At 41.1% G+C, this 24,703-nt stretch overlaps 1 non-coding gene across 1 annotated transcript; it reads left to right on the plus strand.

The window, feature by feature from the left end:
* The first annotated feature begins 5,452 nt into the window (after window positions 1–5,452).
* On the plus strand, window positions 5,453–5,559 carry LOC131247767 (small nucleolar RNA R71). Its single transcript, XR_009172037.1, has one exon. It is a non-coding gene; the product is annotated as a small nucleolar RNA R71 (small nucleolar RNA).
* Window positions 5,560–24,703: the final 19,144 nt, after the last annotated feature.

Consider the following 24,703-nt stretch of genomic DNA (forward strand, 5'->3'; position numbering starts at 1 on the left):
CATGAAGAGATGTAGATTCCTATTTCTTTCTCTATAGGAAACCTGTTCATGGTCAGACATAAGCACCTATAATAAGATTCCAAACAACATCCACATCTAGACTGTGGTTAAGCTCATAGAACGGAGAAGCACGGAGTTTTCAGTTAAGCACACTAGAGAAAGAAACAAATCAATCAAATCAGATGAAATCAACACATAACAAGAGTTATTCAAATTAGGGGCTTCATCTCAGCCCTAGATAAAAGATTAGCAATCTATGAATTCAAATAAAAAGAAAGAAAAATAAAATTGATAAAAGGAGAACATCCTTCCCTCTCTTCTTTCTTCCTCTCTCTCTTTCTCTTCTCCTTCTTCTCTCCAAACCGAGCTCTGGATCTCGTTCTCCCTTCTACTGCTCTCCCTTGCTTTGGACGTCTCAAGCCCTTTTATAGATACCAGGGGCGGTGGAGAGCTGTGCATGAAATTAGAAACCAGTGGAGAACTGGACAGCTGTTTACGCAGCAGCAGCGGAAGATCTTTCGCAACAGCGTGCTAAAGGTTTCCGTTTGCATTTGAAATGAGTTTTCGAGATGGTGCATGTTCTAAACTTGATTCAGACACCTAGGATACGGTATTGGCCTCCTGATGAATCTTCTGAACGGTCTGGATCATGCATCCGGTCGTCATTGAGATCACAAAATAGCCCGCAAGAGCTGGTCTGCGTCCGGACGCGAAAACAGGGATTGTGCACTAATCGCGTTGCGATGTTGGTGGGGCCCACTTCGTTGCTAACTTGATAAATCCAAGCCGTCCATTGGATGTAGGACAAAATTTAGGTCGAGCATGGACGGTTTTTACTATCTGTTGATGCGGCCCACGTGATTTCGCTTCTTGCCATCCATTCTGCTTTTGAATGGTTGAAAAATCAATCTTCATTGTCTTTTTCAATTCTGTCACCTAGGCTTGGATGAGAGGGACCTAGGGACTCTGATGGACAATCCGGATTGTCCGTTCGGACAATGTATGGGGCCCACAACTGCGAACTGACAATCTCTTTCTGGACATTGTTTAAAAACAGAAATTTCCATTTTTATTGCTGGAGTTGCGGGTCAAAGTCGGTTTGACCCGACTTTGACTACAGTGCACGACTGATGCATGAGTGTAGTATGCACGCACTGTTCGGGTGGGGTCCATTGCGATGTTTTTGAGCAATCTAATCCATCCATTTTATTTGTCTCCCCATTTAAGGCGTTGAGTCCAAAGTTGAGGCATATCCAAATTGTAGGTGGGCCCCAAATTAATGGTTTAGGGGTTGATCTATTTGTTGGGCCACTTTCTCAGTGACCCAATGTATGAAATTTAATATGTACGGTTAATTTATGGCCCCTAAGCCATGTATGAAGTTTCGGGCTGAATGGATGGTTGGAACCATGTGATCTTACATTCTAGACCTTTTTCGGGCCTCTTTAATGTGAACGACTTGATTTGCTCGGATCCCTGGCGTGTGAATTAGTCAATCTTGGTCCTCTTGAGTCCGTCCCTTGCTTTGGTGACTTCGGAGCATTAATTCGATGCTTGTAGTACTCCTTTTCAGTCCACGCTCCTAATTACTCCCTGTAACAAAAACACAATTAAAATATGATATTAAACATTATCATATATGTAAATTCAAGTAATAACTGGGGTCTGATATGCAATATTCGACCCTCATCACAACCCCCAACCAGCATTTTGCTAGTCCCGAACAAAACATGCGAAAAATAATTTCAGAAATAAAAGACAATTCCTGTAAACTCGAGTGACTTGTGAACAGATAGTCGAGATGTGAGAATTTTAAGATTCATGAATGGTGAGTAGAATTTTCTCCTAGAATCAAGCTTACAGTAAACTTTATAATCAAGTTCAAAATATTAATCCATTAATTAGAACAATTCTAAACATTGAGTTCCATGAGTGTATAGTGTAATCTCAGCTTACAATCATTAAGAGATCCAATTGTTAATTTCATATTATCATTGGTAATTAACAACAGAATTCATGACAAACAATCCTGAAACCAACACTTGCCTTACATATTAATTTTTCATTCTACCAGCCTTTGATTTTCTTTATGAATAGTAACGCCAAGGAGGGGAATCAAATCCTCACCTATAGGGAGCAAACTTATGGTGAAAACTTGTCGCCTAACTTTTTCTAAATGTCAATCATGGGGGATTGAATCTACACCTATAGGGAGCAAACCTATGGTGAAGATTATGCGACTTACCCTTTCAATTCTTCTTACTGAACATGATAAAAATTTTTTTTATCAGGTTGGTTCCTTTCACGCTTAGTGATTACCAAGTTAATCATTTAATATCGAATCAGAAGCTTCATGTGTAAGCGAGATGTGATATGTGAAATCATGACTCAATCAATGTTTACAACTTCTAATCATGGATTAATAACTCAAACTTAATGGTGAAATCTAACAGACAACTGAATCCAAGAGTCATAAATTACCAACATCATGTATCTTTTAATTCTAAATCCAAGATGGCCATTAAAATCACTTCAAATTCACAAGAAATTCCAGAAAAATTTAAAAATTTTCACAATTTTTTTGCTCAAGACCAAGAAAATACTGATTAGGTAACCTAATCTCCCACCCCCAACCTAAAATCTACATTGTCCTCAATGTAAAAGAAATAAGCATGCAATGCACACGGGACAACAAAAATAAAAGAGTGATGGAAAGATAGCACCTGGACGGAGAATCAAGATGCTTTTCCAAAAATATCAACGTAAAAGCGAGTCAGCACAAGAGAGAAATTAACAAAAGCAAAATAACAAAAATAAAATCATGAAAAGAAGATCCTACGTATACCACTTTTACAGGTGCTCTCGATTGCATTTAGCGTATGCAACAAGCCTTTAAACCCCTAGGTTGCCCATAGTAGATGAGTTGTAGTCTCGTGAGGGTTTGCAGCAATGTTACCCACAAACATTGAACTAGGAAAATGAAATGGAATGAAAAGTTGGGTTACCTCCCAGGAGCGCTAAGTTTAACGTCTTCAGCCAGACAAGAATGGACCATGAATTAATCAATCTTGATAACCTGGGTCCGCCAACTAAATTTCCTCAACACCTTGATTAACCAATCCCAGACTTTGTGGGAACAATTTGAACCATGCTATCTGAAATAGGGTAAATAATACCATCGTCTAATAATTTAAGCACTTCCGCTCGAACAACTTCTTCCATGATAGGGTTAAGCCTCCTTTGCATTTCACGCGACGTTTCCGCATTTTCTTCAAGATCATTATGATGCATACACACAGTGGGGCATACTCCCTTTATGTCTGCTATCGTCCACCCAATTCTGCCTTATATTCTTTAAGAACATTAAGCAACCTGTTCTCCTGTTCCTTCTCAAGGTTAGAAGCTATGATGACAGGCAGAGTCTCAGAAGGACCTAAAAATGCATACTCGAGATTTGTAGGTAATTGTTTAAGGTCAAGGTCGGGTGGTTTCTCAATAAATGGGACCAGTTTAGACTCAGAGGGTGGAAGAAGTTCCACTTTAGCTTTCCATTTTGTAGTCTCCATTATAGGAGTAGAGTCAAGCAATGCATTGACGTCTTGGATGGAACTTTCTATGTCAAAATCCATGCCAAAATGTGATAAGCAAGTCTCAAGTGCATCTTCAGAAGATTGAAGGAAAGATTCATGCACTAGACTCTCAATCATGTCCACTTCAAATATATCATCCGAGTCTGCTGGTTGTTGTCCAGCATTGAAAACATTGAGTTTAATCTTCATGTTACCAAAAGATAACTTCATAACTCCATTCCTGCAATTTATAATAGCATTGGATGTGGTTAAGAATGGACGCCCTAGAATAATCGAGATTTGACTAGTAGGATTCTGGACAGGCTGAGTATCTAGAACGATGAAATCTACTGGAAAATAAAACTTATCAACCTGGATTAGCACATCCTCAATAATACCACGGGGCACCTTAACAGATCTATCAGCTATTTGTAGTGTTATTTTAGTTGGTTTCAGCTCACCAAGTCCTAGTTGCTCATATACAGAATATGGTAACAAATTAACACTGGCCCCTAAATCAAGCAATGCCTTCTCAACCTTATGATCTCATATGACGCAAGAAATGGTAGGAGCTCCTGGATCCCTAAATTTAGGAGGGATGTTGTTTTGAATCATGGAGCTGAGTTACTCTGCAAGGAAGACCTTCTTATGAACATTCATCTTACGCTTTTGGTACATAAATGTTTAAGAAACTTAGCGTAAGCAGGGACTTGCTTGATAGCATCAAGCAATGAAATGTTAATTTGCACTTGCTTAAACATGTCCAATATCTCATTAAAGTTGTTTCCTTTCTTAACTGGTGGCAGACGTTGAGGAAAAGGTGCTTTAGGCACATAGGATGGCACATGAATGGTACCTGGTGAGTCAGAGTGCTTTTGGGCTTTCGATGCATTAGTATGTCTCTCTGCTTCATTTTGATCTTCTGATTTGGAATTTGATTCTTCCTTAGGCATCTCTACCTTGTTCTCGATCTGTTTACCAGACCTAAGGGTAATGATTGATTTGGCTTGCTCATGATATTGTTCTTGGTTTGAATTAGAGCCAATCTCATACTGTCCTTTTGAATTTGCCACAGGTTGGTTAGGCAACTTGCCTTTCTCTCTCTCACTCAATGTGGCAGCAAGTTGACCCAACTGTACTTCCAGCTTGGCAATAGATTGCGCATTTGCATGTAAGCTTTACTGGTTAGCTTGTAAAGTTTGTTGGGTGTCTTTTTGAAATTGAAGAGAACTCTGCATAAACAGATTGAGTGTATCTTTAAGAGATGGTTTCCTTGATTGTGTAGGAAGTTGTTGATATTGCGGAAACTGTTGAAGCTGTTGACTACTAACTTGTGAGAAAGGTTGTATAGGAGGATTTCCAGATGGTCCTCCTTGTTGTGGTTCTTTTGCCCAAGAAAAACTTGGATGTCTAGCCCACCCTGGGTTGTAGGTGTCTGAGTAAGGATCATACCCGGTCTCCAAAAGGTGTTCATAGCATGCTCTTGTTTAGAGGGAAATTCTGGAAATGCTGCACCAGATGGACAAGATTGCATAGGATGGGAGGGACTGGAACATATGGCACATTACTCAATTTGAGTTGTTTGTGGAGGTCCATTATTCAACATCAAAGCATCAACTTTCTTTGTCAGGCTATCAATCTTGGCATAAAGATTTGGTGTGACTCCTATCTCATATATGCCACCTTTCTTCTGTGGTTGAGTACTTCTTTCACCTCTATTTGAATAGTCCCATTGCTGGGAGTTTTCACACAAGGTTTCAAAGAAATTCCATGCTTCGACATCACTTTTAGTCATGAATGACCCTCCACTGGTGGCATCAACCATACGACGGTTTTGGGGTGTCAAACCATCATAGAAGTATTGAACCTATTGCCACTTCTCAAAACCATGGTGTGGACACTTAAGAAGTAAGTCCTTCCATCTTTCCCAACATTCATGAAAGTGCTCACCCTCTTTTTGTGTGAAATTAGTAATTTCTCTATGGAGAGTGAACAGGGAAGAACTTGTTTAAGAACTTCTTAAATAGTTGGTCCCATGTAGTGATAGACCCAACTTCCAGAGAATTCAACCATGCTTTCGCTTTATCCTTTAAAGAAAATGGAAAAAGGCACAAATGGATCGAATCATCTGAAAAGTTTTGGAACCTAAATGTAGAGCAAATGTCTAGAAATTCTTTCACATGATGATATGGATCTTCCTTATCTAAACCATAGAAGGAGGGCAACAATTGTATGACTCCAGGTTTAAGTTCAAAGTGTGCTGCCATGGTGGCTGGAAACACTATGCATGAAGGCGCATTGAATTGGATAGGAGCTGAATAATCTCTAAGAGCTTTAATTCCATTCTCGTCCGCCATTTCAAATAGAATGTTTCTAAATCTTCTACGAAATGTTCTTTCTATTTCAGGATCAAAAGGTGCTAGTTTTATGTTCAGAGATCTACGCCCTAGCATAAACTATGTTATTACAATGTAAGAAAGAAAACTAAACTAAGATGTAACCTACGAGAAATAAAACTGAAACTAAAAATTATGAATTCTTAAAAACAAGATAAAACTATGTAGATAAGAATTAGAAGAAAGAACCCGGAAAAGGAGAAACTTGATTTTCGAAGAATTTGGGAGCTCCTCCTTCACTTTGAAGACAATTTTTCCTTTTTCAGCTTCCTTCCTCAAGTCCTGTAGAAAATAAAAACAAAAATAAATTAAGTTTCCTAAAATGATGCGAGAAAATCCTAGGGCTACGAATTATGATAAGAGAGAATCCTAAATCGAATTGGACTGAAACAATCCCCGGCAACAACGCCAAAAACTTAATGTTTTATTTAAACCAATCTGATTTAAATGATTTTAAACTCACAAATATACAAATCAGATGTAGATATGGTACGTATTATGAGATCGTTCCCACCAGGACTGGTTGTTACAATTCGAAATTTACGACTCTTCTTAACTAATCTAACAAAGGGTTTAGCGAACTATTAAGTAAACTGTCACAAATCTATGAAAAATAACCGAGAGCAATAAGAAAAATTCAATTAAGGAGAACACTAGGACTTTCGAATCCACCCCTAATTATCCTAACCCTTATTTTACCTATTGATTCACCCTAATTTAGATTGATGTAAATAAATAAAGCACACTCTATGTCCTTGGTCGGACACACAAAATGTATAATCCCTTAAAGCATAAGGATCACATCTTTCCATCCATGGTCAGGCATGAAGAGATGTAGATTCCTATTTCTTTCTCTATAGGAAACCTGTTTATGGTCAGACACAAGCACCTAGAATAAGATTCCAAACAACATTCACATCTAGACTTTGGGTAAGCTCATAGAATGGAGAAGCATGGAGTTTTTACTTAAGCACACTAGAGAAAGAAACAAATCAATCAAATCAAATGAAATCAACACATAACAAGAGTTATTCAAATTAGGGGTTTCATCTCAGCCCTAGCTAAAAGATTAGCAATCCATGAATTCAAATAAAAAGAAAGAAAAATAAAATTGATAAAAGGAGAACATCCTTCTCTCTCTTTTTTCTTCCTCTCTCTCTTTCTCTTCTCTTTCTTCTCTCCAAACCGAGCTCTGAATCTCGTTCTCCCTTCTGCTGCTCTCCCTTACTTTGGACATCTCAGGCCCTTTTATAGATTCCAGGGGTGGTGGAGAGAGCTGTGCATGAAAATAGAAACCGGTGGAGAACTGGACAGCTGTTTACGTAGCAACAACGGAAGATCTTCCGCAACAGCGTGCGAAAGGTTTCCATTTGCGTTTGAAATGAGTTTTCGAGATGGTGCACGTTCCGAACTTGATTCAGACACCTAGGATATGGTATTGGCCTCCTGATGAATCTTCTGAATGGTCTGGATCATGCATCCGGTCGTCATTGAGATCACAAAATAGCCCGCAAGAGCCGGTCTGCGTCTGGACATGAAAACAGGGATTGTGCACTGATCGCGCTGCGATGTTGGTGGGCCCCACTTCATTGCTATCTTGATAATTCCAAGCCATCCATTGGATGCAGGATGAAATTTCGGTCAAGTATGGACGGTTTTTATTGTCTGTTGATGCGACCCACGTGATTTCGCTTCTTGCCATCCATTCTGCTTTTGAACGGTTGAAAAACCAATCTTCATTGTCTTTTTCAATTCTGTCACCTAGGCTTGGATGAGAGGGACCCAGGGACTCTGATGGACGGTCCGGATTGTCCGTTCGGACAATGTATGGGGCCCACAACTGCGAACCGACAATCTCTTTCCAGACATTGTTTAAAAATAGAAATTTCCATTTTTGTTACTGGAGTTGCTAGTTAAAGTCGGTTTGACCCGACTTTGACTACAGTGCACGGCTGATGCATGAGTGTAGTATGCACGCACTATTTGGGAGGGGTCCACTACGATGTTTCTGAGCAATCTAATCCATCCATTTAATTTGTCTCCCCATTTAAGGCGTTGAGTCCAAAGTTGAGGCATATCCAGATTGTAGGTGGGCCCCAAATTAATGGTTTAGGGGCTGATCTGTCTGTTAGGCCACTTCCTCAGTGATCCAATGGATGAAATTTAATATGTACGGTTAATTTATGGCCCCCAGGCCATGTATGAAGTTTTGGGCCAAATGGATGGTTGGAACCATGTGATCTTGCATTTTAGACCTTTTTCGGGCCTCTTTAATGTGAACGGCTTGATTTACTCGGATTCCTGGCGTGTGAATCAGTCAATCTTAGTCCTCTGGAGTCCGTCCCTTACTTTGGTGACTTCGGAGCATTAATTCGATGCTTGTAGTACTCTTTTTCAGTCCACGCTCCTAATTACTCCCTGCAACAAAAACATAATTAAAATATGACATTAAACATTATCATGTACGTAAATTCAGGTAATAACTGAGGTCTGATATGCAATATTCGACCCTCATCAGAACACCATCACAAAAATCCACTATAATTAAAACTTGAGTACAATGCGCATAAAGAGAAATACAAGGATAATAATAACAAAACTCCAGAAGCTCTGTGGTATGCTCCTGCTCCTGCTCAGCTACGGTCTAGCATCACCTGCACGCATCAATCGTGCATAAGCTTATAAAAAGCTTAGAGGGTGGTGAAAGTGTGTATGCAATATGAGCATGCTCAGAACGTAATATCAGAGTAATGTGGAATATACTGGTAAGTCCATGAATACAATCAGCTGTACCAAGGCTATGTGATGCAAGGCATGAATGCTATCGGCCATATCAAGGCTATGTCGGTCATACCAAGGCCATACGATGCAAGATGCAACTCAAACATATCAATCCTCATCTGAATCCACATCTCAATGCAGCTCACCACTGGATCATCAAATATCAATACAGTTCTCACTCTGGATAATCACCGGGGTCTAGTACACTCCAAATGACACTATCCCTTCCCTAGGCGTGTAGTCTAAGTGAGAGTAAGAAACCTCACTATCCGTCTGGCCAATAGTATCCCAATACCTATCCGACACGTCAATAGCGGACCCATTTATGAGCTGGTCAAACTTAGCCTAGCAATTGCCCCTATCCTCGGATGGGTAAGGCCACACTCCCTTCCAATCGACCGCGATACAGTAGGAGATGCGATCTCCTGGTATTCGACGCTCGTGCGCTCATGTATCCACTTAGTCTCGACATTGGAGTCATCCTCTAGTACCGTCGGGTTTAGGGATTTTCACCCAAGAAAATCTATGGCGCCTCGATGCTAGTGACAGTATTTTTAGTGTCTAATCCTGCCATCCATGACATACTTGTGGAGGCTATGGCCTTGATGTCGCTAGGGGGTACAGAAATCATATCACACAAATTCGAGATGCATGAATCATACTATCCAGACATGCAGCAATCCTGCGTGTATTGCGCGCTCATGTAGGGCAACTCCGCCTATCAGGGAGTCCCATAATAATTTGCCCAATGGCATATGCGATGATCAATCACTCCTCATATCAAGCATACATATGATGCGCATGGACATGGATCATGAAGCTATATTAAACACGTTATATGATGATGATGTACTCTCCACATATCAAGGATGGGCCTAAACGGCCAACTAGTATCAAGAATGGGCCTAACGATCATGGGGGCCCAACGGTTTGGGTTAACCCACTAAGGGGAGGTGAGAATGGGCCTAACAATGGGCCATAGGGAGAGTTACAATGTGGCCATTTAACCATCATTGCTCTTACAATGTGGACATCAAACCATCATTACTCTTACAATGTGGACATCAAACCATCATTGCTCCCAAGGCATGACCCATCATAAACATCATTACATATATCATGGTGGAATCACACATCACATCGGTCCTCATATACATCGCTTTGGGCCTCACACAAGGGTCTCACATACATTGCATTGGGCCTCACTCATGAGTCTCACATACATCACATTGGGCCTCATATACATCGCATTGGGCCACATCCCATCGGCCTCAAATATATCACAATGGGCTTCTCACCTAGGCCTTAAATACATCTCAATAGACCTCATGCCTAGGCCCAAATTACATCACATCGGGCCTCATCAAATGGGCTGCACATACAACACATTAAGGTGGGCCCTACACATTCAAAATGGGCCCCATCAGATGGATATTTTGGGTTAAACACGTACATCTCGTGGGGCTCACGTCCCATGTGGACGGTGTGGATTACATCATATGGTCCTCACGGATGCATGGTGTGGATTTAACACATACATCACGATGGTCCGCGGACGGACAACGTGTATATAAAATACATATATTAAGGTGGACCACACACAGATGGATGGCGTGGTATACAACACATCATCAAGGCAGGGATCCACACAGTCCAAAACGGACAAACAGCGTGGATGTAAGCCACATACATCACGGTCGGTTCCATATAGTACCGTCCAAATGGATGATGTGAATATAGAAAGCATACATCAAGGTGGGCCCCACCCCACGCTTGCAGCACGTGTGGTTGGGTCCCACCGTCCTGCCAAAAAATAGACGGATGGTGTGGATTAAATTCATACATCACAGTGCGTCCCATAGCAGCACCGTCCAAATGGACGGTGTGGATATAAAATATATACAGTAAGGTGGGTCCCACCGTCTTGGACAGATGGACGGCTGGGAGAAACACACATCTTGGTGCGCCCACACCGTACCATCCAGATGGACAGTGTGTATTCATAATACATACATCAATGTCGGCCCCGCCTGTCCAGAATGGACGGATGGCTAGGATAAAACTCATATATAATGGTGGGTCCCACCATCCAGTAGCCTGGACGGTGCTGGACACGTGCAGGGTGGGACCCCTGCTGATGGATGGTATTACACATACCTCGAAATGGGACCCAGAACTTGCAGATGTCAATACAGCGGCTATATAGCTACTATAGGCACACCAACCAATCTCCTTCCTCAACATGTGGGTCTCACGTAGGGCCCACCATAATATTTTATTATATATATATATATATATATTAGGAGCTGCTACTGGACAGCAGTTCGTCCAGTAAAACATGGTCCATCTAGCCCATTTCTTAGACGGTTGGGGCTGGACGGTGGAGATAAAACCCATACTACAGAGTGGGGTCCATGAAAATGGGAAAGATAGAGAGAGAGAGAGAGATAAAAAGGGTGAGAGAAACATGTGAAGGGGAGGGACCCCGCCACTATGGGCCCTCCCTTTACTCAATACAATGCATACATCAAGTGGGTCCCATCACAAGTGGGCCCTCAAATAAAAATCAACGATGAAAATCTTAAGATCACCCATCGATTACACTCCTTATAGGCTCCTTGGAATCCTAGCTCCTAAGATTCTCCTTTGATGGAAGATGATGAAAGTTAAAGGGTTGAGATGAATGATTGGGTGGTAGGGAGTGGACCTTCTCTTAGCTCTCTTGGAAGAGCTTAGATGGTGACTCCTATGGGTTGCTTGCAAATGGTAAGGAGAATGAGAGGGAGAGAGAGAGAGATGATGGGATGAAAAGGGATGGGTGAGTGATATGTGAGTGATGGCTGGAGTGGTGTTGCGTAAGAGATGAGATGGAAAAGTATGGGTGGAGAGAGAGAGTTGACTTTGGGGATGGGTTGAGTACTTGCTTGTACTTGATTGATTGATGTGATGGGTTGTAGAGATTCTCTTGGGATTCGCAACGCGCAGTGTTTTCTTCAAAATAAACGCGGGCCCACAACTTCTGCCCTGGATATCGCATCGGTGCGCAAGATGCAGTGTTGAAACCACAGCGATGACGTGGTCGCTAGGGTACAAGTCTCGAGTTGAGTAGACTGAGATATACGGGATGTAACTTAGGGTCGTGAGCAAACACCGGTTATAGGTCGCGGGTCACCAAAATTCTACCGGTAGGACCACGGGAGTTTAAGGAACGGTACAGACTAGGATACGAGCTTTACAGCTTTGCCCTCTTAATAAAAATTTTATCCTTGAAATTTAAACACTAATAACACAATTAGACAAGACTCATAAGGAAAATGAAAATATATCATCATTATATAAAATCAAAGACAACATACAAGATACAACATATAATCAATCATAAAAAAGATGGTGATAGTACTCTTGAATCTCAACCTCGTGCTCCTAAAACGCCTCATTAATAGAATGGTGACCCCACTGCACCTTCACCAAGGGAATGATCTTGGTCCGGAGGATCTGCTCCTTCCGATTAAGGATACGGACTAGCTGCTCAATGTAAGAAGCGTCCTCATGAACCTCTAACAACTGCCAATCGATAAAAGGAACGATGTCTGACCCACACTTCCTCAACATAGAGACATGAAAAATGTTGTGAATATCAGACAACTGAGATGGTAAGACAAGCCGATAAGCCACGGTGCCAATGTGCCCTGTGATCTCAAAAAGTTCTATAAATCTTGGGGCAAGCTTGCACTTCGCTCTAAATCAAACTACGCTCTTCATGGGCGAGACCTTGAGATATACTCTATCCCCCACTATAAACTCCAAGGGACGATGCCAACGATTAGCAAAACTCTTCTTTCGGCTCTGAGCTGTGCGCATCCTTTGTCTGATGATATCGATAACCTCTGACGTCTACTGCACAAGCTCAGGACCTAGGAGACGCCACTCCCCAACCTCAGTCCAACAATTAGGAGATCTACACAGTCTGCCATATAGTGCCTCAAAAGGAGCCATACCAATGTTCACTTGATAGTTGTTATTCTATGCGAATTCAACCAATCGTAGATGCTCATCCTAACTACCCTCGAAGTCAATCACGCAAGCCCGAAGTATATCCTCAATGATTTAGTTGACCCTCTCAATTTGCCCATTGGTCTGCGGATGATACACAGTGTTAAGCTGTAAAACAGTCCCCATCGCTCTTTGAAAGCTCCTCTAAAACTGAGACGTGAACCTCGGGTCTCTGTCAGAAATAATCGAAACTGAAACGCCATGCAGTCTCACAATCTCCTCGATGAATAATCTAGCAAGCTGATCCAAAGGTCAGGTGCACGAATCGCAAGAAAATGTGTCGACTTCGTCAAACGATCAACGACAACCTAAATGGTGTTATGACTACTCTGAGTCCTTGGCAAGCCTATAATGAAATCAGTCGATACGTGCTCCTACTTCCACGTCGAGATGCTCAACGACTGCAATGGACCGGGGGGTCTTTGATGATCGACCTTGACATGCTGGCATGTGTCATACTCGGCCACAAAACTGGCGATCTAGTGCTTCATCCCTACCCAAAAATATTATCGCCTCATATCACGGTACATCTTCATTTACCCAGTGTGCATAAAACATTGTGATCGATGTGCCTCGGTTATAAGATCTCTGCGCAACTCTGGAATATTCGGGACACATAATCAGTCTCTGAAGCAAAGTCCACCATCAAAATCAATCTGCCAATCTGACTGACTCTCAGATGTTGACTCTACTATATAACTCCGCAATAACCATTTGTCTGCTGAGCCTCGATCACCCTTGTGACAAGAGAGGGTTGAATCGACAGTCTCATGTGAGGGTCAAATATTGCATATCAGACCCCAGTTATTGCCTGAATTTATGAACATGGTACTGTTTAACGGCCCGATTTAATCGTGTTTGTGATGCAGGGCGTATTTACGAGCCTGGACTGGAAAAGGGTACTAAAAGCATGAATTTAATGCTCTGAAGTCACCAAGGTAAGCGATAGACTCCAGGGGACCGAGATCGGTTGATTTACACGCCAGAGATTCGAGAAAATCGAGAAAATGAAGCTCAAGTAGTCCGAAATTGGTCCAGAATGCAAGATCACAGGGTTCTCACCATCCGATTGGCTTAAAACTTTATATATAGCCCGAAGACCATAAATTAACCGTACACGTCAAATTTCAGCTCTTGGATCCCCGTGAAAGTGGCCCACGGACACTTCATCCCATGAATTATCAAATTGGGGCCCACCTGACATCTAGATATGATTCACTTTCGGTCTCAACCCATATAATGAGATAGAAAACAAATGGATGGAGCAGATTTACCAAAAACTTCACTGTGGGACCTATCCACGTGATGTATGTGCACTGCATACGCACGGTCGTGCCACACCGAAGAAACCAGGTCAGTCAGCGTGCGCTGAACCGACCTGTATTCGGATTTCAAATCCCGCCCATGGGGATTGCGAAACAGGGACCTGCGGTCCTTTCTTGTGGGCCACCATCACAATTCAAAGGACCAATCTGAACCATCAGTTAGAATCCCAAGGTCTATATTACTAGGGCCTAGGTGTCGAAACATCAAGAAGATAGCAAGAACGGTGTCCAAACCATTACAACGTAGGATTAACATCTGTAAGATGAATCATATGGGCCGCTTCAACGGACAGTCAAAACCATCCCTCTCGAGCTAAAAATTCAACGTCCATGGTCCCACCGTCAGCCAGCGCAAGATGCGCCATCTCTGTTACGCAGAGTCCGAAAGAACCGGACATTCTGGAGAGGTGGTGGCCCACCACCGTTGATCGGACCAAAGATCCGAACCATCTAGAAGGAGCCCAGGTGGATTCTAACCGCCCAAAAGATATCAAATGATCGAAACTGGTTGGTTGTTCCCACCGAAGATGGGTTGAGCGCAAACTATTTCGCAGGTGCAAGGAAATCCCTATTGCGTATGTGTGTGGCGATGGGCTGCGCAAAATATTTCTAATTTCGCAGAGGATTCCAACGCAAACCGGTTGACTCTACGACAGCATCCTTGTTATAAAAGAAAGAGAAAAAAAAAGCCGAAGGAGAATTTTTTTCCACTGCTCTCGGTTAGACGTGCATCACAAGGAGGAGAGAGAGTAGAGGAGTTAGAGTTTATTTCTTATTTTTTTATTTTGTTTTTGTTCAAGTTCTAGCCCATTCATGGCTGGCTAAACCTCTTAGCTAGGGCTAAGAGGTGAAGCTTGTGGCATGATGGGAAGACTCTATGGCTTTGATTCATTACTAAACTGATGCTGATATTGGTTTGATTTTAAGGAATACCTTTAGTTTTTAATGGTTTGTTGTGACTGAAATTACAATAGATCTGCAATGGCTTTGAGTATTTCCTTTTCATTATTGTGATTATGCAGTTAGGAAACCTTGTTGTTCACCATCGCCCCTTGGACATGGTTGGATGATGGAACCCTTCCTAACATTCATACCTCACTCAGATTGGCTGTGGATTGGTTTAATTCTGTTGTTTGCTTTGTCTCATGGGCATGGTTTTGTGATGGAATCCATTCTAATTTACATCCGTCTTGTCTCTTGAAAACTAGATCAACAACAGTTCAGATTTGATTCTAGTGATATATCTTCCAACTGGATGAAGATGGGACTCGAAGTCCAGTTGAGTTCGTGAATCAAGCATAGACTGCCCTGATCTCTACTAGTAGATCCTCTGAATCCCTAATTCCTTTCCTAAATTATTTAAGTTTTACATTAATACTTCACCATTATTCCTCAATTTATAATCAATTTAGATTTCATCTTAGTCTAGTTCTAACTCTACCTAGTTTCAGATAACGTACAGGTTTCAGTCCCTTGGGATTCGACCTCGGTCTCACCGAGTTTATTACTACATCACAACCCTATACTTGGGGAGTGAACAAGTTTTTGGCGCCGTTGCTGGGGACTGACAGCTATGATTCTCTGAAATTAATTGGTTTTAAGATTAGTTTAAGATTATGATTTTTCTAATTTTAGGTTAGAATTTTTTTGGTTTGATTTCTAGAAACTAACCTGTTTTTCTGTTTTGTAGGATCCTCACATAAACTTCTACTTTGGTAATCCCTTTCTAATTCCTCTACTTTTTCTATTTTTAGAATTAGGGTTTGAGTTTTAGAAATTTTCTAATTCTAGTATTTCCCTATTTTTAGGAAATAGTTTATTTTTAGAAACATTCCTCTTTTGTTTTTAGAAACTAGGTTAGTTATTTCCCTTTTTAGAAATTCTTTCTAATTTTAGAAACTAACTCATCTTTCCTTTATTTTATTTTTAGAAACTTTCTAATTTTAGGTTTGGATTTTCTATTTTAGAAACTTTCTAATTCTGGGTCTTCTTTTTAGAAACTGACTTTCTATTTTTAGTAACTTTCTAATTCTAACTCTTTTAGAATCTAACTTTGTTTCCTCATTTATTTTTAGAAATTTTCTACTTGTAGACTTTTTGTTTAAAAACTAACTTTCCAATTTTGTAGGCTTTTAAGATAGAAATTTCTAATTCGGTAAGCTCCTTCTCTACTTTTTATTTTCCAGATCTCTTTTAGTAACCTACGTTCTAGTTTAGGACTTTCCTAATTTATTTTAGAAAATTTCACTTTCCTTTAGGAATTTCTTCTTTTAGAAACTAGTTTACTTCTATCTTTCTTTTTAAGGATTTTCTAATTTTAGATCTTCTCTTTAGAAACTAACTTATTTTATTTTCTTTTGTAGGTTTTTTTACTTAGGGCTTCCAATTTGGTAACTTCTTTCCAACCCTCTCTTTCTTTCTAGATTTTCTTTTCCTTTCTTAGGATTAGGCTTCAAATTTGATTAAGGGCTATGAGTGTTTCATGCCCAAGTGGGCCCGTGACAACACTCGACATCTCCTGACTGAAGGAGGATTGGTTGAGGGGTTAACTATCCATCGCAGGACTAGACACCACTCGAAATTCCCTGAGTTAATTGAAGTGATGATTGAAAACCAACCTCTTCTACCCCAACCTAGGGTGGAAGACATTCAAGATGAGAATAAGATGCATGAAGCACCCCCGCCTCGTACTTTACGAGATTATTTACAACCACCGGGGGTGAGTACGCCCTCATGCATGATTTTTTCTGAAAATGCAGGACATATGGACATTAAGCCAGGGGTTATCCAACTCCTTCCTAAGTTTCATGGGCTTGAATCTGAAGAACCATATCTACATTTGAAAGAGTTTGATGAGATCATAGCCACTTTATATTTTCAAAATGTGTCTAAGGACACAGTCAGGCTGAGACTCTTTCCTTTTTCCTTAAAGGAGAAGGCTAAGTCGTGGTTACATTCACTGCGTCCTAGATCCATTGGCACATGGAATGATATGTAGAGGAAATTTATAAAGAAATTTTTTCCACATCATAAAACGATTACCCTTAGAAAAGCAATCATGAACTTCACCTAAAAGGAGGATAAAACATTTGACCAATGTTGGGAAAGGTTCAAGGATTTGGTCAGTTCATGCCCACAACACGGCTTTGAAACGTGGCGCATCACAAATTTTTTCTACGATGGACTGACATCTTCGGTGCACTAAATGGTCGAGACAATGTGTAATGGAGAATTCATTAATAAAAATGTCGACGAGGTATGGGATTACCTCGATAGTCTTGCTGAAAAAACACAATCATGGGACTATTACCCAAAATCAAACACCACGTTTAGGCCGACTCAATTTAAGGAGAAAGGTGGATTGTATCTCTTGAAAGAAGAGGATGATCTCAAGTATAAAGTGACTATGCTCATAAGAAAAGTTGAGGCCATGGAAGGAAAGAAGGATAAGGTTAATGAAAGTGTTTGCGGCATCTGTGATTGCAACATTCATACAACTGAAAATTGTCCTATAATACCCGCCTTTCGAGAAGTGTTGAATGAACAATCCAATGCCGTAAATAATTATCAAAGACCTTTCAATGGACCAACCTCTAATACATACAATCCTGGTTGAAAAAATCATCCAAACTTTAGTTGGAGAAATGGACAAACTGCTACCCATCAAGGTTTCTTCAATCAAAATCCAAATCAGGGGAAACCTCAAGAAGAACTGGTTCAAAATTTCATGCAAGAGCTGACCCAAGCAATGCGAGATTTTATGCAAAAGATGGATTCACGTATGATGGTTATAGAAAAGGGGATGCTCCCTGCACAACCGCTCCTCAATCCTAAACCGCAATACGAGATAAGTGATCTCAGCTCTTCAAATCAAATGAGGCACGCTAAATCCATCACCACTCTTAAGAGTGGGAAGATCATTGATAAAACCATTCTAGTTAGGCCCGAAAAGCCTCAAGAACTAGAAGAGGACAACAATAATAGATCTAGTGAGGCCCCATAAAAATTAGAACCGAAACTTCTAGAAAAGCCAGTTGCTTCATTTCTCCAACGGTTGGTCACACCAAAACCTCTCTTTAACTCTCAAGATATCCTAGGGGTGTTGAAACAAGTGAAAGTCAACATTCCTCTACTTGATGTCGTAAAACAAATACCTTCATATGCCAAATTCCTGAAAGATTTATGCATGACCAAACGACGGCAGAGTATTCAAAAGAAGATCTTCTTGACCGAGAAAGTGAGTGTCATCCTAAAGCAAGACGTGCCACATAAATTCAAAGGTAGCCCAACCATATCATGTGTAATTGGGACCATCGAATTTATCATGCACTTCTTGACTTAGGAGCAAGCGTTAATCTAATTCCCTACTCGGTATAAAAACAGTTAGGTTTGGGTGAATTAAAACCCACCCTAACCACACTACAACTTCTGATCGCTTTGTTCGTGTACCAAGAGGGATAATTGAGGATGTGTTAGTCTAAGTTGATAGATTTTACTACCCTTTAGATTTTATCATCCTGGACACCGAACCCATCAATAACATGAGCACTCAGATTCCCGTCATTCTTGGTCGCCCATTCCTTGCCACTTCAAACGTAATTATCAATTGCAGGAATGGTGTCATGATTATGTCCTTTGGGAATATGATATTGGAGTCAAACATCTTTTCAATAACGGCAGAAACTTAGAGGATGATAATGATTTCCACGACATTAACATGATTGACTCTTTAGTGGAAGATACGACACATTTGACCTTATCCTCTGACTCTTTAGAGACATGCCTGGCCCACTCCCATGATTTTGATGATGACATGATTAGGGAGACGTGTGCCTTGCTTGATACTGCACCGGTACTTGAAGTTAACCGGTTGAGGCCATAATTTGAAGACTTGCCCCAAACTGATGTAGTGCCTCTACCATCTAACCTCAAGCCACCGAAGCTTGACCTAAAACCTTTGCCCTCTGATTTGAAATATGTCTATTTAAGTCAAGATGAGACATACCCGGTGGTGATCTCTGCCCACCTGGAGAAAGAACAGAAGAGTATGCTCATATCTACTCTCATTGAGTATAAGGGGGCCCTTGGATGGACGATAGCGGACCTCAAGGGAATCAACCCCTCGATTTGCACTCACCACATTTATCTTGAGGATAATGCTAAGACCGCTCGGCAATTACAACGTAGACTAAATCCAAACATGAGGGAAGTGGTTAAGCCGAGGTTCTTAAACTATTAGATGTGGGTATCATATACCCCATATCCGATAGTCAATGGGTGAGTCCAACTCAGGTGGTTCCTAAGAAGTCTGGGATCACCATCGTAGCCAATGCCAATAATGAACTCGTGCCAACTAGAGTTACTACTGGTTGGAGAATGTGCATTGACTACAGGAAGCTGAATACCGTCACGAGGAAGGACCACTTTCCTTTGCCCTTCATTGATCAAATCTTAGAAAGGCTAGTTGGTCATTCCTATTATTGTTTCCTTGACGGGTATTCGGGATACAATCAGATTGAAATCGCCCCTGAGGACTAGGAAAAGACTACATTTACATGTCCCTACGACACCTTTGCCTACAGAAGGATGTCATTCGGATTATGTAATGCCCCTGCCACCTTTCAGCGATGTATGATGAGTATCTTTTCTGACATAGTGGGAAAATATCCAGAGGTCTTCATAGATAATTTCTCTATTTTCGATTCATCTTTCTGCGAGTGCTTGGAGAGTCTTAAATGTGTGCTGAGAAGATGTGAAGAAAAGAACTTGGTACTTAATTGGGAGAAGTGTCATTTCATGGTTCATAAGGGAATTGTCCTTGAACATATTATCTCGTCCAAAGGAATCGAGGTGGATAAGGCAAAAATCGATCTTATCTCTAACCTATCTCCACCCAAGAACATTAGAGACGTGCGATCCTTCTTAGGACACGTAGGATTTTACAGGCGATTCATAAAGGACTTTAGTCTCCTCTCTCGTCCTTTGTGTAATCTACTTCAAAAGAATGCACCATACGAGTGGACTGAGACATGTCAGGAAGCTTTCACTAAGCTTAAGGGCATGTTGACTAGTGCACCCATCATACAACCACCCGACTGGAGCATTCCTTTTGAACTTATGTGTGACGCTTCTGATTATGCTCTTAGAGTGGTTCTAGGTTAGAGAAAAGATAAGAGGCCCTACATCATTCATTACACGAGTAGGACTTTAAATCCTGCCCAAGTGAACTACTCGACTACGGAAAAGGAACTCTTAGCCGTAGTGTTTGCCTTGGACAAATTTAGGTCCTACTTGATCGGATCCAAGATCATTATCTACACAGATTATGCGGCACTTAAGTATCTTCTTTCTAAGAATGATTCTAAGCCCCGCCTGATATGATGGATCCTTCTACTCCAAGAGTTTGATTTGGAAATTAAAGATAAAAAAGGAGTAGAGAACGTAGTGGCCGATCACCTTTCTTGCCTTAATACCTCTGATTTCCTTAAGGCAACCCATATCAATGATATGTTCCCTGATGAACAATTGTTCAGAGTCTCCCATTCACCTTGGTTTGTTGATATCGCTAATTATCTTGCCACAGGTTCCATGCCGACACATTGGACTGCACAAGATAAGAAGAAATTCTTTACTAAGGTACGCAACTTTTTCTGGGATAACCCATATTTGTTTAAATATTGCCCAGACCAAATCCTGAGGAGATGTGTGCCAGACGATAAACATCAGAGTGTCATCTCTTTTTGTCACTCACAGGCCTGTGGTGGTCACTTTTCTGCGAAAAAGACCACGGCCAAGATTTTACAGTGTAGCTTTTACTGGCCCACTATGTTCAGGGACACTCATGAGTTTTGCAAGGCTTGTGAGCGTTGTCAAAATTTGAGAGCATTGTCCCGTCGAAATATGATGCCTTTGAATCCCATCCTTATCATAGAAGCATTTGACTGTTGGGGCATCGATTTTATGGAACCATTCCCCCAATCATTTGGAAATTTATATATTTTGCTCGCCATAGATTATGTCACTAAATGGGTCGAAGCAATCCCGTGCCGGAATAATGACCATCGCACGGTCATTAAATTCTTAAAAGAGAACATCCTTTCGCAGTTCGGGACGCCTCGAGCCATCTTTAGTGATGGGGGCTCACACTTTTGTAATAGACCATTCGAGAGCTTAATGAAGAAATATGGTATCTCTCATAAGGTGAGCACCCCATATCACCCATAGACAAGTGGGCAAGTTAAGATTTCTAGTAAGGAGATCAAACACATTTTGGAGAAAACGGTTAACCCTGACCGTAAGGATTGGTCAATCCGATTGACCGATGCCTTATGGGCTTACCGTACTGCGTTTAAAACCCCTATTAGAATGTCTCCCTTTAGACTTGTCTATGGGAAGGCTTGTCACTTGCCTGTGGAGTTGGAACATAAAGTCTACTGGGCAATCAAAAAATTGAATTTCAATTTGGACAACGCTAGCTCGCTACGCAAACTTCAGTGAACTCGAAGAAATTCGAAATGACGCATACGAGAACTCGAGAATTTACAAGGATAGAATGAAGGCGTTTCATGACCAACGTATTCTAAGGAAATCATTCACACCTGGTCAGAAAGTCCTTTTGTATAATTCTCGATTACATCTCTTTCCAGGTAAGCTTCGATCTCGTTGGACTGGCCCTTACATTGTGGTCACTGCGTATCCTCATGGGGCCATTGAGATAAGAGATCCTGACAATGGCAAGGAGTTTAAAGTAAATGGACATCGCTTAAATCCATTTGTCGAGAAATTTGATTCAGAGGACATATCTATACCTCTGACTGATCCTGTTTACCAGGATTGATCTCCTAGTCTGATGGAGGTATAGGTAGGTTTCCTGTTTTCATAGGACTAGGATAGTTTCCTTTATGCTGCTTTAGGATAGATGTTAAACTTAGCGCTCCTGGGAGGCAACCTAGTTTTTAATTCCATTTCATTTTCCTAGTTAGTTAGTTCATTGTTTGTGGGAAACATTACTACAAACCCTCACGAGACTACAACTCATCCACTAGGGGCAACCTAGGGGTTTAAAGGCTTGTTGCATACGCTAAATGTAATCGAGAGTACCTGCGAAAGTGGTGTAGTTAGGATCTTCTTTTTATGATTTTATTTTTGTTATTTTGTTTTTGTTGATTTCTCTCTTGTGCTAACTTGCTTTTACGTTGATATTTGTGAGAAAGCTTCTTGATTCTCCGTTCAGGTACTATCTTTCCATCACTCCTCTTTTATTTTCGTTGTCCCATGTGCATTGCATGATTATTTCTTTTACATTGAGGACAATGTAGATTTTAGGTTGGGAGTGGAAAATTAGGTTACCTAATCAGTATTTTCTTGGTCTTGAGCAAAAATTGTGAAAATTTTTAATTTTTCTAGAATTTCTTGTGAATTCAGAGTGATTTTGACAGCCATCTAAGGGCACTTAGAATTTTAAGATACGTGATGTTGGCAATTTATGACTCTTGAATTCAGTATCTGTTAGATTTCACAGATTTTACAATTAAGTTTGAATTGTTAATCCAGAATTAGAAGTTGTAAACATTGATTAAGTTATGATTTCACATGTCACATTTCGCTTTCACATTAAGGTTTCAGTTTGATATTGAAGGGTTAACTTAGTAATCATTAAGCATGAAAGGAACCAATCTAAGAAATTGAAAGGATTGGGTGAATGGTCTACACCATAGGTTTACTCCCTATAGGTGTGGATTTAATTCCCCATGGATGATATGTGAAAAAAAAGTTGGGTGTACAGTCTTCACCATAGGTTTGCTCCCTATACGTGAGGATCTGATTCCCCTTCTTGGCATTACTTTTACTAGAAAAATCAAAAGCTAAAAAAAAAAATTGATTTGTGAAGCAAGTTTTGGTTTAAGTCTTGGCTATCATGAATTTTCTTATTGGTTACCAATGATATCCTGAAATAGAGAAGTGAATTTTAATGATGATAAGCCAAGATTAGTTTATACACTCATGGATCCTAATGTTTAGAATTTTTCTGATGGATGGATTAATGCTTTGAACTTGACGATAAAGTTTACCATGCGTTTGAGTCTAAGAGAGAGTAATGCTAACAATCATGAATCTTAGACTTCTAGTATTTAGATTGTCTTCCAAAAATCACTCGAGTTCATAAGAATTGTCTTGTAATTCTCAACTTATTTTTCGCATACCTTGCTCGGGACTAGCAAGATGCTGGTTGGGGGTTGTGTGAGGGTCAAATATTGCATATCAGACCCTAGTTATTGCCTGGATTTACGAACATGGTACTGTTTAACGGCCCGATTTAATCGTGTTTGTGATGCAAGGCGTATTTACGAGCCTGGATTGGAAAAGGGTACTAAAAGCATAGATTTAATGCTCTGAAGTCACCAAGGCAAGCGATAGACTCCAGGGGACTGAGATCGGTGGATTTACACGCTAGAGATTCGAGAAAATCGAGAAAATGAAGCTCAAGTGGCCTGAAATTGGTCCAGAATGCAAGATCACAGGGTTCTCACCATCCGATTAGCTTAAAACTTTATATATAGCCCGAAGACCATAAATTAACCGTACACGTCAAATGTCAGCTCTTGGATCCCCGTGAAAGTGGCCCAACAGACACTTCATCCCATGAATTATCAAACTGGGGCCCACCTGATATCCGTATATGATTCACTTTCGGTCTCAACCCATATAATGAGATAGAAAACAAATGGATGGAGTGGATTTACCAAGAACTTCACTGTGGGACCTATCCACGTGATGCATGTGCACTGCATACGCACGGTCGAGCCACACCGAAGAAACCAGGTCAGTCAGCGTGCGCTGAACCGACCTGTATTCGGATTTCAAATCCCGCCCGCGGGGATTGCGAAACAGGGACCTGCGGTCCTTTCTTGTGGGCCACCATCACAATTCAAAGGACTAATCCGAACCGTCAGTTAGAATCCCAGGGTCTATATTACTAAGGCCTAGGTGTCGAAACATCAAGAAGATAGCAAGAACGGTGTCCCAACCATTACAACGCAGGATTAACGTCTCTAAGATGAATCATATGGGCCGCTTCAACGGACAGTCAAAACCATCCCTCTCGAGCTAAAAATCCGACGTCCATTTAATGAACGGTCTGGATTTCTCATAAGATCTCCTTCATGGGCCCCACCGTCAGCAAGCGCAAGATGCGCCATCTCTGTTACGCAGAGTCCGGAAGAACCGGACGTTCTGGAGAGGTGGTGGCCCACCACCGTTGATCAGACCAAAGATCCGAACCGTCTAGAAGGAGCCCAGGTGGATTCTGACCGCCCAAAAGATATCAGATGATCGGAACTGGTCGGTTGTTCGCACCGAAGATGGGTCGAGAGCAAACTGTTTCGCAGGTGCAAGGAAATCCCTGTTGCGTATGCGTGTGGCGATGGGCTGCGCGAAATATTTCTAATTTCGCAGAGGATTCCAACGCAAACCGGCCGACTCCATGACAACATCCTTGTTATAAAAGAAAGAGAAAAAAAAAAGCCGGAGGAGAATTTTTTTTCCATAGCTCTCGGTTAGACGTGCATCACAAGGAGGA

This window comes from Magnolia sinica, chromosome 5, assembly GCF_029962835.1.
Source record: "Magnolia sinica isolate HGM2019 chromosome 5, MsV1, whole genome shotgun sequence".
Classification (NCBI taxonomy): Eukaryota; Viridiplantae; Streptophyta; class Magnoliopsida; order Magnoliales; family Magnoliaceae; genus Magnolia; species Magnolia sinica.